Source organism: Sceloporus undulatus, chromosome 1 (genome assembly GCF_019175285.1).
Source record: "Sceloporus undulatus isolate JIND9_A2432 ecotype Alabama chromosome 1, SceUnd_v1.1, whole genome shotgun sequence".
In the NCBI taxonomy this organism is placed as follows: Eukaryota; Metazoa; Chordata; class Lepidosauria; order Squamata; family Phrynosomatidae; genus Sceloporus; species Sceloporus undulatus.
Genome location: NC_056522.1, coordinates 251,438,769 through 251,452,346, shown reverse-complemented (window position 1 = coordinate 251,452,346; position 13,578 = coordinate 251,438,769).

Sequence of the window (13,578 nt, the reverse complement as noted above, 5' to 3'; positions counted from 1 at the left end):
TCTGTCAGAGAGCTCTGGTGCCACAATAAACTACAATTCCCAGGATTCCATAGCACTGAGCCCTGGCAGTCCAAGCAGTGTGTTTTGGACACAGAGGTCCTCCAAATGAATCCAGTCCCTAGCTTTTATATCTCTCTCACACACTGCAGGAATAATAATCCTGGGAATGCTAGTGTTTCGGAGACATTGAGACTTCTCTGTCAGTGATGGCTCTGAGGCCACAATAGACTACAATTCCCAGGATTCCCCAGCACTGAGCAGTCTCAAACTGGACCATTTCGTCAGTGTGGATGCACCTGGGGAGGAATTCTGGGCACTGCAGTTCAACTACATTTGGAGGGTTATGGGACTCCCTGTCAGAGATAGCTCTGGGGCCACAGTGTACCACAATTCCCAGCATTCCCCAGCACTAACCCAGGACAGTTAAGTCACTCTCGAACTGGATTCTTTCTTCAGTGTGGATGCAGCTTTGGTGAGGAACTCTGGGCATTTCAGTCCAGCATTGTTTTATTTCTGCAGTGTATTTTGGACCAGAGACAAGGTGACCAGGCATCCTCCTCCTTTTCCAGGACATGCCCTCTTCTGTCAAATTTCAAAATGTCCTCCATTTGGATCATGGCTAAGAAGCATGGATTTATAATTACATGGGTGTTTTTAGCTTTTATTTTTGGCCATGTCCTACATTTTTTTTGCTTGGGTGCCCTACATTTTGGGGTGAGGGCATTGGTCACCTTGGTCAGAGAGCTTTCCAGGGGTTAACTGCCATTCTGCTGTGGTGCTGGAACAAACCACCATTCCCAGAATTCCATAGCATTCAGCCAAGACAGTTAAAGTGGTCTCAAACCAGATGATTTCTCCAGTGTAGATGTAGCCCAAGCCTTTTGCCTCTCTTATGCCTGAGATTTCAAAGCCCAGCCTTGGCACCACAACAAACTACAAATCCCAGGATTCCATAGGATGGAGTGATGAGAGTGAAAGCAGTGTGGCAGCAGCCTAAGTGTGCTTAATGCAGTTCTTAAGATGGTGCACCTCTTGCCTACAGAGTCTCCCAAGACTTTTTTGTTTAACAACTTGTACCCATTAACTCCATTTCATGTCTCCTTTATTTAGTGGGGAGGAATATAGACAAAACAAGTCAAAATGAAGAAAAATCAAAGTCCCTTGACCAAAGGGTTTGGTTGTGGAATAAGCCTCTGAAATATGCAAGAGGCAATGTTAAAATAAAGCCATGTTCAATGCTCAAATGTGCTGTTTGGAATGGGGAAAGGGGGGTGGCCAGAAAGGGAAGTACATTTCCGTGATCTGTCTACAAATAATGTCAAAATGTTCTCCATTTTGATCATGCCAAAGAAACATGCATTTATATTAACATTTCTAAAAAAGCCTCAATTTTTTGCGTGTCCTCCATTTTTAAAAAATGTGTCCTACATTTGAAAATGTTGTCCTGCATTTGTCCTACATTTGTCCCGGTTTGGAGGTCCTCACTTATGGCAACCCTACTCAGGTATAAAGTGTATTTATACAGTTGTGGGATGGGACATCACGACTTAGGGAGCTGAGGATGTTTAGCCTGGAGAAAAGAAGGTTAAATGATGATATGATAGCCCTGTTTAAATATTTGAAGGGATGTCACATTGAGGAGGGAGCTAGCTTGTTTTCTGCTGCTCCAGAGACTAGGACCCGGAGCAATGGATGCAAACTTCAGAAAAAGAGATTCCACCTCAACGTTAGGAGGACCTTCCTAACAGTGAGGGCTGTTTGACAATGGAACACACTTCCTCGGAGTGTAGTGGAGTCTCCTTCCTTGGAGGTCTTTAAACAGAGGCTGGATGGCCATCTGTTGGGGATGCTTTGATTGAGATTTCCTGCATGGCAGGGGGGTTGTACTGGATGGCCCTTATGGTCTCTTTGAACTCTACGATTCTATGATTCTGTGATTGTAATAGGATCCAGAGACTTTCTTCACAGTGAGAGATTAACAGCTATTCCCCATGTCGGTTCAGCAGAGAACACCTTGAAAACACCTGGTATAGAGGGGTGATCCTCACTGTAGTCAGACACATAACCCAACATTCAAGCATGCATTGCTTAGTTAGCAACTCCTGTTTACAGGGTTGGTCCAAGCAAATTTGGACTTGCATTTGAATTTTGAACTTCAGTATTCGTCATGGGGCCATACTCCATTGTATCCAAGAACAACAAGCCAGATTGTGGGGTGCACAGCATTACTCTCGTACTAAGGTGAATTGCATCAGCCCTTCCAGAGGTGATTGCCTCACTTTGCCTAATGACAGGATACAGATGCACAAGGGCTTGCAAACCACTACCTTTTAAGCTTTGCAGAGACTGGAAAATTTCTTTTCAAAGTAATTTTACTATTACTCATTACAGCATTTAACCTTTCTGTAATGATGAGGGACAGTTAACTTGTTACAGGGCCTGATACTTTCCCACTACTTATTTATTTTATTTATTTATTTATATGCTGCCCTTCTCCCAGATGGGACCCAAGGCGGCTTTCCATTACTTTTTTTTTTTTTTTGAGGAGGGAAATCTGTGGATTGTAACACAAGGACATAAGACTCGAAAAACTCCTATCAAAATCTAATGCCATTAAAAATAATTTTGAAAACATCTAGAAGCTGATGCCTGTCTTGCCAATAAAGTAAATTTGTTCCTACTCGTTATATCACTTCTAGAAGGCAAGTTTCTTATATCCTTGTTACCAAAAGGTAATGAGTTACTTTTAAATGTAACTTGTTGCATCCAAGTTCTGCCTATCACTCTGCTTCTGTAAGTAATTCCAGACAGAGCCTGTCTGGCATCCAGTATGAGAGGACACTTGGACTGCTCTGTGTCCAAAGCATGTGGTATCCATAACACTTATGTCTGATTTGGCAGCCATGCATTGCTTTGGCACTGTCCCTGCTTGGCACTGTCACCTTCCCATCCAGTCTAAACACTGTTCTTTTTCAAATACGGTATATTCCTCTGAGTTCTATCTTCTCAAGCCTGGAATGTGCTCTCTTTGTTTAAAAAAAATATAGCAGCAGCAGCAATAATAATAATATATGTCCACATTCTTCTAGGTATCTTGGCAGCTCCAGGTTAGGTTCCTTGCCCTTCTAAGGCACCACTAGCCAAATTGTTTAACGAGCCCATCATTTCAGTTCTTATCACACACTTTTTCTCAGGCATGATATATGGCCACTTCCTCTGGCCTGTTGCCAGTCCCTTTGGAGTTGGAACGACACATTTCCATAAATCCAGAGGGATCCACCCAGTTGCCTCATCTACATCAACTCACTGCTGTAGGCCAGAAAGAGAGATCATGCTGGACACGATGGAAGAGATTTATGATAAGCCATTTCCAACACACACACACACACACTCCTGCTTTCTTACTGCCTTGTTGCCTTTTGTTGCTGAGTATGTGGAGTAGGGACAGCAGAAGACTTCCCTCTCCTCTGATTATTCTCTAGAATGGGAAGGCATATTCCAGGGCATGCAGACCTATTTTCCATGTGGATTTTATCTTAACCAGCTCTCCAAAGAATTTGGTAAATACTGGAAGAGGGTGATAAACTCCTCAACAGAACTGAAAGCTGTGGCCACTTCCCATGCCATCTGTGCTGTCAAGTTACTTGTGTTGAACATCTTCCAGGGCTGGCCCTACCATTAGCCAGACTGAAGCAACTGTTCCAGATGGCAGATGCTGAAGAGGCAGCTGTACTACCCTCCCCCAAACCCCTGTCTGATGGAGGACAGAGTTATGTAGACCATGCTCTCAAATCAGTGGTCTCTGGACTGAAGCCAGTCCATGAGCTATTGGCTGTCAATCCCTGGTGAATTTCCAGGAAAGAAAGAAATAATTGTGTCCAATGTAATGCTCAAGGCATGCTTGTGGTTGGACAGGCCAGAGGCTGCTCCAAGCCACCTGTCTGCTTGAGGCCCTAGTCTAAGGCAGGGGTGGGAATCATATAGACCTCTAGATGTTATATTATCAATTGCAGGATTCCTAAACATTGACTATGTCCTGGCTAGGGCTAGTGGGACTTGCAGTCCAACAACATAGAGGTGTGCATGATTGCCACCACTAGTCTAGGAAACTATACTTCTCTGTGTCGCATCTTGTTTCCTGCTTGATGATGATCAAGTAAAATGCTGTCCAGCCTAAGTGGGCATCCATTCTACCCTAAGCAGAATTCCCTTGAACTTGTTAGCGTGCAGCAATTTGGCTATAGATGAGTACAAATTATCTGCAGTACCTAGCCAGGCCAAGAAAAACATGAGAAGGTCAGCTGTTTATCTAAGAAAGGGAAGTGCACAAAACTACAATTCCTTACACTCCTGAGCAAAACAGGGTGGCAGAAGGGAAAATCAGATCTCTTATGGAAATGGTCATATGCATGCTGCTAGATGATAGATTACCAGACAAATACTGGGCAGAAGCAGTATATGCTGCTAACTATCTGCAGAACAGGATCATAACCAAAGCTCCAGAAAGGAAATTCTCAGAGGTATGATGAAGAAAATTCAAAGGCTCTGGGAAGTGGTAAAAGCCCAACAACTTCACTGTAGATCCCTCTCTGTGTGTTGAGAAGAGTGAGGGTAGGTTCCCTTTGCTTGAATACAACAGGCACACTTATTGTTTTCATTCTCACAACATTTAGCTTTTAAGCCTTTAGCATGTCCTGCATTAAGCATATGAGAAACTGCTTCCAAATCCTTGTGGCCAAATCTTCTGTGAAGCAACAATACATTGTCTGTATTTTGAGACCTTCACAGAGCTTGACAGGGACAGTCTGACTTCTCTTGCATTATGTTCTTTATCAGTCATAATTGTTGCTGCCTTCATACTTTCTTTCAGTTTTGGTCTGGGAACAGAAAAAGGTTTCTGCTTGCTGTTGGAAGGGTCTGATATTGCATAGGGAAAGACTGGCTCAGTGCAGTGGATTCCCACTATGGGCAAAATGCCCCTGGCCAATTATCTGGAAGGTGACTCAACCCCCTTTCCAAGTGGACAAAAACTGTCCCTGGAGACCTTAAAGTCAAAATCAGAAGTAGACTTCTGGTCACTTCTTGGGCAGTTGTGGCTCATTGCAGGGTGGCAAAATAACCCTCATGCCCACTGCAGTTACTCATCCTGGCTTTGTGATCTATCTAGGTCTTCATTGTTTTCACTTAGTAGCCAGCCAGAATGCCAGATGCTTACAGAAACCCCATAAATGAGCTCTGAGAGCTATAGTACTCTCCCACTGGTGTTTCCCAACAACACATGAAGCAGACATACAAGTGAGTGCATGCCTATACACTGCCTATGTGCTCCCACACTAATTTAATGTGGCTCCTGGCCCCTCATGCCGGTGATGGAAGTCCAGGCAGAAAGAAGAGTGGACTGAGGTAGAAAGTGTAGGAGAGGATAGTCAAAATGGGCAAAATAATGGAAGGAGAGGGAAGCCCTCACAAACTATAAGTCTAGAGGGTTTTTTGTGTTTTTTTCAGGCTATGCAGCCGTGTTCTGGAAGAGTTTATTCCTGACGTTTCGCCAGCATCTGTTACTGGCACCTTCAGATCTTCTCTGAAGATGCCAGCCACAGATGTTGGCAAAACGTCAGGAATAAACTCTTCCAGAACATAGCCACATAGCCCAAAAAATTCACAAAAAATTATGGATGCTGGCCATGAAAGCCTTCGACTTCACATTATAAGCCCATATTTTCTTAAGCCATTTTCTGGGCAGGGAGGAAGAGGGAAAGAACAGGGTGAGATAAAAAAAAAGGTGGCAGAAAGTGCGTGAGTGAGACGAATAGAGCAGGAGAGAGAGAGAAAAGAGTGGTTCCATGCAACAAAATTTGGCCCTTGATAGATTACTGCAAGAAAATGTCCTCAAACCACCATGGAGAAACTAAAGATCCTGTCATAACTGTACTGGTCATGGAAGTTGTGGTGGTGGTTGTCTTGCTCTGTTCTTCAGTAATAAGGGAACTGATGGACATGGAAACAGTTTCCATATCACTGTGAGGACATGTGAAGGAGGGCAGACTGCTGGTGATGGAGGGACGACTGAGCCTGGCAAGCCACCAGTTGTTTTAATTGATACATACTATCTCACAGGGTGGTATAACACTCTGAGGAAATGGCTCCCATGGGGCTTTGGGAGCATCTGTAGAAATATGAAGGCTGTGGCACATACAAACCCTTGACCATCTACTACTCAAGTATCCATCACAGTGTGTTACTAAGAGCTCTGAGGCAGGTCTCAAGTCACAATAGCTTGTCAGCCCTGGCAGTGACAGCCGGCTCTATCATTATGCAGAGTAAGGCAGCCATGTCAGGCACCAGATTTTTGAGTTTCACAAAAGGGCAGGAAAAAGTCTTGATATTTAGTGTCTTGTTTAACTGTGCAGGGATGACAAGAAGCACTTATCACCTCTTTTTACCTTGTAAGTCCAAAAAACTTGACTGAATTGGGGTACTATACAGCTTGAGTTTTATGTTTGGGAGTGACACTATTTGCTGCTCTTCCCCAGGCAGCAAAATGTCTTACGCCAGGCTTGGACAGAGTTGGGAGCAGAGACAGGATCTGGTTGGGGTCAGATGGGAAGAACCCACATAATTAGCCTTCTTTCATGCTCCTGATTTCCACCTTGGGCAAGCGGCCCCAGCATCACTTCTGGAACAAGGGCCTTCCTTAGTCACGTGAGAGTAAAAAACTGGGTGACGCGTGACAATACACAAGGTGCTCCCCCTTCTTGTTCCCTCTTCTCTCCTCCTCCCCCACTTTCCCCGCCTCTGGCTGCCACTCCATTAACTCCGCTGGGATCAGTCGATAGCAGCGGTAATTGTTCCCTGCTAAAACGCATTCCCGCTGTTTAGAAAGGCTAATCCAGAAGCTGCAAAGGTCAAGTGCTGACATTTCCCAGCGCGGTTCCTGATGCAAAGACAAGAGTGGGGGGGGGGTGTTATGGGGAGGAGGGAGCCCCAAAGGAACCAGCCCCAGAATGGGTGCTGTATTCATGCAAGGAATGCTCACTATATTCCTGTTTCTGGACGCATAGTTGCACCTGTCACAGATTCTGTGAGAGCAGGGAAAACACTGGGCTGACATCACAACCTTGGAACATGGGGTCATGGCCTCTGCTCTGTGAGTACAATGCTAAGGATGTAATATAAGTGGCCCAGAGATCAGTCTGAGGCTGTTATCCACACTGCAAAAATAATCCAGTTTGACACAACTTTAGCTGCCATGACCCAATGCTATGCAATTCTGGGAATGGTAGTTTGTTGTGGCACCAGAGTGGAGCTCTAGTGCCGCAACAAACTACAATTCCCAGCCTTGCATAGCATTGAGCCATGGCAGCTAAAGTTGTGTCAAACTGGATTATTTCTGCAGTGTGGATGCAGTCTAGGTCACCACCGTAGCACATTTAGCTATCAGCAAATAACTAATTTGCCCAAGGAAAGCTCTGCTTCCTTTGCCCCACCTTATGCCCCTTGAAAAGATATTCCCTCCATTCTTCCACCCCATCACCATCTGTTGTAACAAAGCTAAAAGCATAATCACAATAGCTATGGACAACTTTGTCCAGTACAGCACAAAATGGCTCCCTGGCCACCCAGGACTGCCTAGTTACCCAAATCAGAGGAAGGTGGGTCACTACGGCAGTGTCAGTGGAACAATTTTCTTCTGGCAATATTTGCCTTTCTGTTGGTTTTTATTTCATGCTCAGGTGTCTCACAGGCACCACTTCAAAGAAATAAGACCAGGGAAACCTGAGAAAATGTCTCTTTGGTGATGAGAGGAAACAGCAGGAATTCAAATTCCTCAGCAGATACACTCATGGCTTAGCCTACCTCCCTTTCTTTCCGCCTCAGCTGCCACCTGTGACTCCACTGCTTTAGCTTCGCCAGTTTTTCTTCCTGTGCAGTCTACCCACTGCCATAACCTTTCCAATAAGAACTTAATTCACAACCTTCTTCTCACTTTTGGACATTGCAGCTTTCACCAACCTGATGGCGTTGAGATTTATTGGACTACATTTCCCACTATGTCCACCCAGTACTGTCACTGCTGGCTGGGTTGAAGGGACTTGTTGTGAGGACCTCTGGAGGGCATTGAGTTGGTGAAGTCTGCATTAAATAATCAGGACTGATGGAGATGACATGATTTTGTTATCTTGAGGCAAGCCACAAGAGCTTGTACCCTTGCCCTTGGGGTGGTACGCTGCTCCAAATGACAAAAAATATGCCACAAGTTGAAGAGGCATTTTATCTCACACTTCTCTTATTACTGTTTAACTCAGGCATGGAAAACCTCTAGCAAGCAGCACGAGTGTGTGTGTGTGTGTGTGTGTGTGTGTGTGATCACTTTTGGACTGGGAATATTTAACCCTTCTCAATGCTATGAGTTCCCTTCCAAAAAAACTAAATAAATCCCCCATTTATTGCAATCATGCGTTTGCAACAATGGCTTTTGAAAAGTCCAACTGGAAAGTGTGACAGCCATGAATGGGTGACTGAGGGACTGCTGGAGAGGGAAGGATTACCCAAGGCCCATTTCAGTTCCTCCTTCTTAACCCAACAAGCCAGGGGTGCCGGCAGTTGGGGCTCACATTGTCCTCCATGGCACATTGGATGGCCATACCTACCATCTTCATTGTGCCCCACTGCACTTTACTTTATTGTTGTTGTATGCCTTCAAGTTGCTTCTGACTTGTGGTGACCCTGTCATGGGGGTTTCTGAGACTGAGTGTGTATGACATGCTCAAGGTCACCCAGTATGTTTCTATGGCCAAGCGGGGGTTCAGACCCTAGTCTCCAAAGTTACAATCCAATGTTGAAACCACTACACCATGGTGATTAACTTTATCCCTCCTCCATTTAACCTGAGGCTGATTTACATTTTTAAAATATCTCCCTGGGCCTAATATGGCCCAACTATCATAGTCAAATTCTGCCCCTCCCCCAAGAAGGGTAGGAGTATATTTGGGTCCCCCCCCCAAAAAAAAAAACAACCTTGGGATGCTGGTGAACCCTGGAGGCCTCCCAAATATCTTGGGATGACATGTTGTCCATCCTTGTAAAACACACTATATAGTTAATTTCCAAGACTATCAGAACCATAGCAGATATCCATAGTACTCAATGTGTTGTGTGCCTTCAAGATATTTCCAAGATATAGCAAACCTGTCATGTAGTTTCTTGGCAAATTTCTCTGGGGGAAATTTGCCATTGCCTTGTCCTGAGGCTGAAAGAGTGTGACTTGCCCAGGGTCACCCATTGGGTTTCCATGGCCAAGTGAAAATTTGAACCCTGGTCGTCTGGAGTGGACCACTACACTACACTGGCTCAATATATGTCCTAGAAACAGTATATCTTAGGAAATGCTTTCATTCTTATGAAACCCCTCACCCACAGAGAACTTCAGCCAAACCACAAAACTGGGCCTTTGAGGAAGAGGCACCTGCTGTGAAATTCTTGCCCTCTGGATGCCTGCCGGAGCCAAGCACCACATATCAACCATTAAAAGACATTAACAGTTTTATTTAAATAAACTTTAAATGTTGGTGTATTTAAATACACTAAATTTAAATTTTAAACTTTAAATTTTAGTGTATTGAAGTGTGGGGGGCGGGGGTTGAAAATGCAATTGGATTTTGGCCTTAAATTGTTGTTGGTACAGTATTAGCAGATGAATGTGAATACGAATTATAAGTATTTATGCAAGTGACTTTATGCAAGGCACACACCAACAGCACTTTCTAAGCCGGCTTTATGGTCACAGAAAAAGGAAGAGGGGAAATGGGGTATATGTCATTTTAAAAAAGAAAGAAAGAAAGAAAATCTGCCAGCTTACCCTTCCTTAATTCCCATTTCTGGAGTGGCATTTACTAGAGACTGTAGGCTAGAATGGCTTAACTAAAATGGAAAAGGAAGCGAGTACACCCTCCCCTGCTTTCCCTTCCCAGACTTTAATCCTGCGTGGTTGGGCAGAGCAGGCTAGAGGCATCAACATGGCAAAGTAGGATGGGGAAAAGTCATGGGCCTAAATCCAATTGCCAGTCCCAAAATTAGAGCAGGCTTGCAGAATCAATGAGATTTGCCTCCATGTTGACTTATCATTTGGCAACTGACTCTAGTTTGGACCCACAATCGTGGTCTGGGTGCCGACAGAGGGAAAGCTGGCATAGCAAGCAAGCAAGAATGCATGGATTTTGCCCAGTTTGCCACCTACTCTTCCTCTTCCTATAAAAATCCTGAGCTGGGCAGCAGTGAGAGTAGCAAGGGCACAACAGCATGCATGGGTAAAAGCATACATTCCATCTGAGCAGGGTGACCTGCTGTGTCTTCACTACTGCAAAGGAGGACAAGACACTGCCAAGTGGAGGGCAGTCAAGAAAGATGCAGGCTATTCCCAAAGAAAAGGTCAAAACACTCCTAGAAATGTCAATCCATGCTTCTTAGGGAGGGTGACCAGATTTATCTTCACTGCAAAGAAGGACAAGGCATCACAAAATGGAGGACAGTCAAGAAAGATGCAGAGTGATCTCAAATATTAGCTCCAAACACTCCTAGAAATAGAAATCCATGCTCCTTAGTCATGCTCCAAATGGAGGACCTTATGGAATTCCTCCTGGATAGCAAGTTGCAATGGAGGACAGGTCTTGGAAAAGGAGGATGTGTCTGATCATTCTTCATCCCCTTCCAGCTGGGCAATAGCCCTCCTTGCCTCCTCTCTGGATGGTGGTGGCATCCCCAGGCAAGGAAGGGAAGGAGGCCATCACTGGAGAAGCCTGTTGCTAAGGACATCACTCATGGACACAAAGGGAGGGACCAGGGCATTTCAGGCCTCCTTATCTACAGATTTTCAGCCATCCACGGCATGAGTGGGAATTGACTGGAGGGCAAAGCATCCTGGAGACTAGCCAGATCCTTTTGGATAATGATTTTCCAGACTAATAGGGCTTCTCCCCCTTAAGAATTCTGGGGGTCGTGGCCCCCAAAGGAACTTTTCGGAGCTCTTTCCCCAGTAGGAGCAGGGCCGACCCACTCTTTCCCCAGGGAGGCTTCTCTCTTCTTTCCCGCCAGTGTAGAATCCTTTCCTTCACCCTTCTCTGGCAGAAGGGGTCTCCCTAATGGGAATCCTTGACCTGGTGACTCCCTCCATCTCTGGCAGAGGGCCAGGCTGGTCCAGGCAGAGACAGAGCCTGCTGCCATAGCAACAGTGTCAAGGCAGGACCATCCATCAGAGGCCACCCTGGACAGCATCGCCTGTACACACCCACAGAGGCCCATGGGATCTTCAGTGCCAGGACCTTTAGAAAGCCCCCCAATTTCCCCTCCAAGCTTCTCCCAAGGTCTGCCTCAAGGAGCAGCTGGGAGAAGGAGAACCAGCATGAGCAGCCCCTGTCACTACCCAAGGGAAGGAGAGGTTTCTGGAGCATTTCTATCTTTCCTTCTGCCCTATATCTCCTGGCACTTGGAAGAAAAGATAGGACCCTCTCTGGAGCATCTCCACCTGATGGCCACTGGAAACCATGAAGCCCTATGAAGAGAGACTCAGGGAGCTGGGGATGTTCAGCCTGGAGAAGAGAAGGGCCCTTATCACACCTCAAATCCAGAGTCAATTCAAATCCAAGGCAAGAGATGGTATGATTGCCTTGTTTAAGTATGTGAAGGGGTGTCATACTGAGGATGGAGTAAGCTTGTTTTCAGCTGCACCAGAGAATAGGACCCGGAACAATGGATGCAAACTACAGAAAAAGAGATTCCACCTCAATGTTAGCAGGAACTTCCTGACAGTAAGAACTGTTAAGACAATGAAACACACTCCCTCAGATATTGGTGAAGTCTCCCTCCTTGGAGGTCTTTAAACAGAGGCTGGATGGCCATCTGTCACAGGGAGTGCTTTGATTATGAATTCCTGCATGGCAGAATGGGGTTGGACTGGATGGCCCATGGGCTCTCTTCCAACTCTAGGATTCTATGATACTGTAATCTCCATCATGCTGAATGAGGAATGCCGTAGGGAAAAGGTTAAAAGGTGACATGATAGCCCTGTTTAAGTATTTGAAGGCAGGAGCAAGCTTGTTTTCTGCTGCTCCAGAGAATAAGGGACAGAAGAATGGATGCAAACTACAGGAAAAGAGATCTCACCTAAATCTCAGGAAGAACTTGTTCAGAGCTGTTCAACTGTGGAATATGCTGCTGCCTCAGAGTTAGATGGAGTCTCATTCTTTGGAGGTCTTTAAACAGAGGCTGGATGGCCACCTGTCAGGGGTGCCTTGATTGTGAGTTCCTGCATGGCAGAAAAGGGTCGGACTGGATGACCTTTGGGGCTGCTTTAAACTCCATGATTCAGTGATTCTTATGTAGCACCCAACTATTTCTCTTGGATGCAGGCCTACACAGAATATACTTCCCTGGGGGGAAAAAGCTTCAGGGCCCACTGAGAGAATGCCCACAGCTCAGTGGAAGATCAAGTACAATCTTTGCCTGCAGGTCCAGTGCCTGGTGTCCTCAGGGCTGGGCTGGATGGCCTTTAGGGAGGTGTTTCAGGGTAGAAAGGTAAAGTCATAGAGCTGGAAGAAACTCTATGATCATTCCCCTCTACCCTTCATCTCCTGGCACTGCCCCACAAGGAGAGATGGGTCCTTCTCTGGTGGCACAGTGGTTAAATGCCACAAGATCCTGCAGCCACAAGGCTGGGAGGTCGACCCCCAAGCAGGCCTGCAAGGTTGACTCAGCCCTCCATCCTTTTGTAGGTCGGTAAAAAGAATACCCAGCTTGTTGGGGCCAACTGGCTTACAGACTAGAAACGACTTAGAGAGAGTGCTGAGTTCACGGTATAGACGTGTACTTGCTATTGCTATTGCCCTCTGGAGCATCTGCCTTCCAGGAGCAGAAGGGAAGGTGGAGGTGCTCCTGAGAGGGTCTCCTCTTTCTTTCCCGGTGGCAGTGCCAGGAGATAGAGGGCAGAAGGGAAGGTGGGGTGCTCTCGAGAGGTCCTCATCTTTCCCTTATGAGTGGGCAATGCCAGGAGCCGCTGCCAGTGGTGATGCTGGTGGTGCTCCCTCTCCGGGCAGGGATTTCCCTCTGCTGCTGCTGCTGCTGCTGCCGCCTGCCAGGCCTTTCCCCAGGCGATGCTCATCTGCATTCCCCTCTAGGCTCTAGCCGGGAATGGCGTTCTTATCAGCGGCGGAGCCTTGGGCTGGGAGCTCTCTTTGAGAGGCAGCGGAGATCATTTTGCATCGCAAAAGGGCTGGCCCAAACCCCTCCACCTCCTGCCCTACCCTCCCTGCCTGGATCTGGTCTGCTCTAATCCTGGCCTCAGTTGCTGTCAGGGCAGGGTTTGGGGGTAGGAATCCGAGCCCCCACTTATTAGGACTTTCCCTCCTTCTCACCTCAGTGGAGTGAGTATATCCGCATAATGGGGACTCTGATGTGGTTGTTGTTTCCGACTTATGGAGCCCCGAAAGGGGACCTAGCCTGGAGTTTTCTTAGCACGTATGTTCAGAGGAGGTTTCGCCATGGCCACCCTCTAGTCTGAAATGGAAAGGAGCTGTCTAAGGTGCT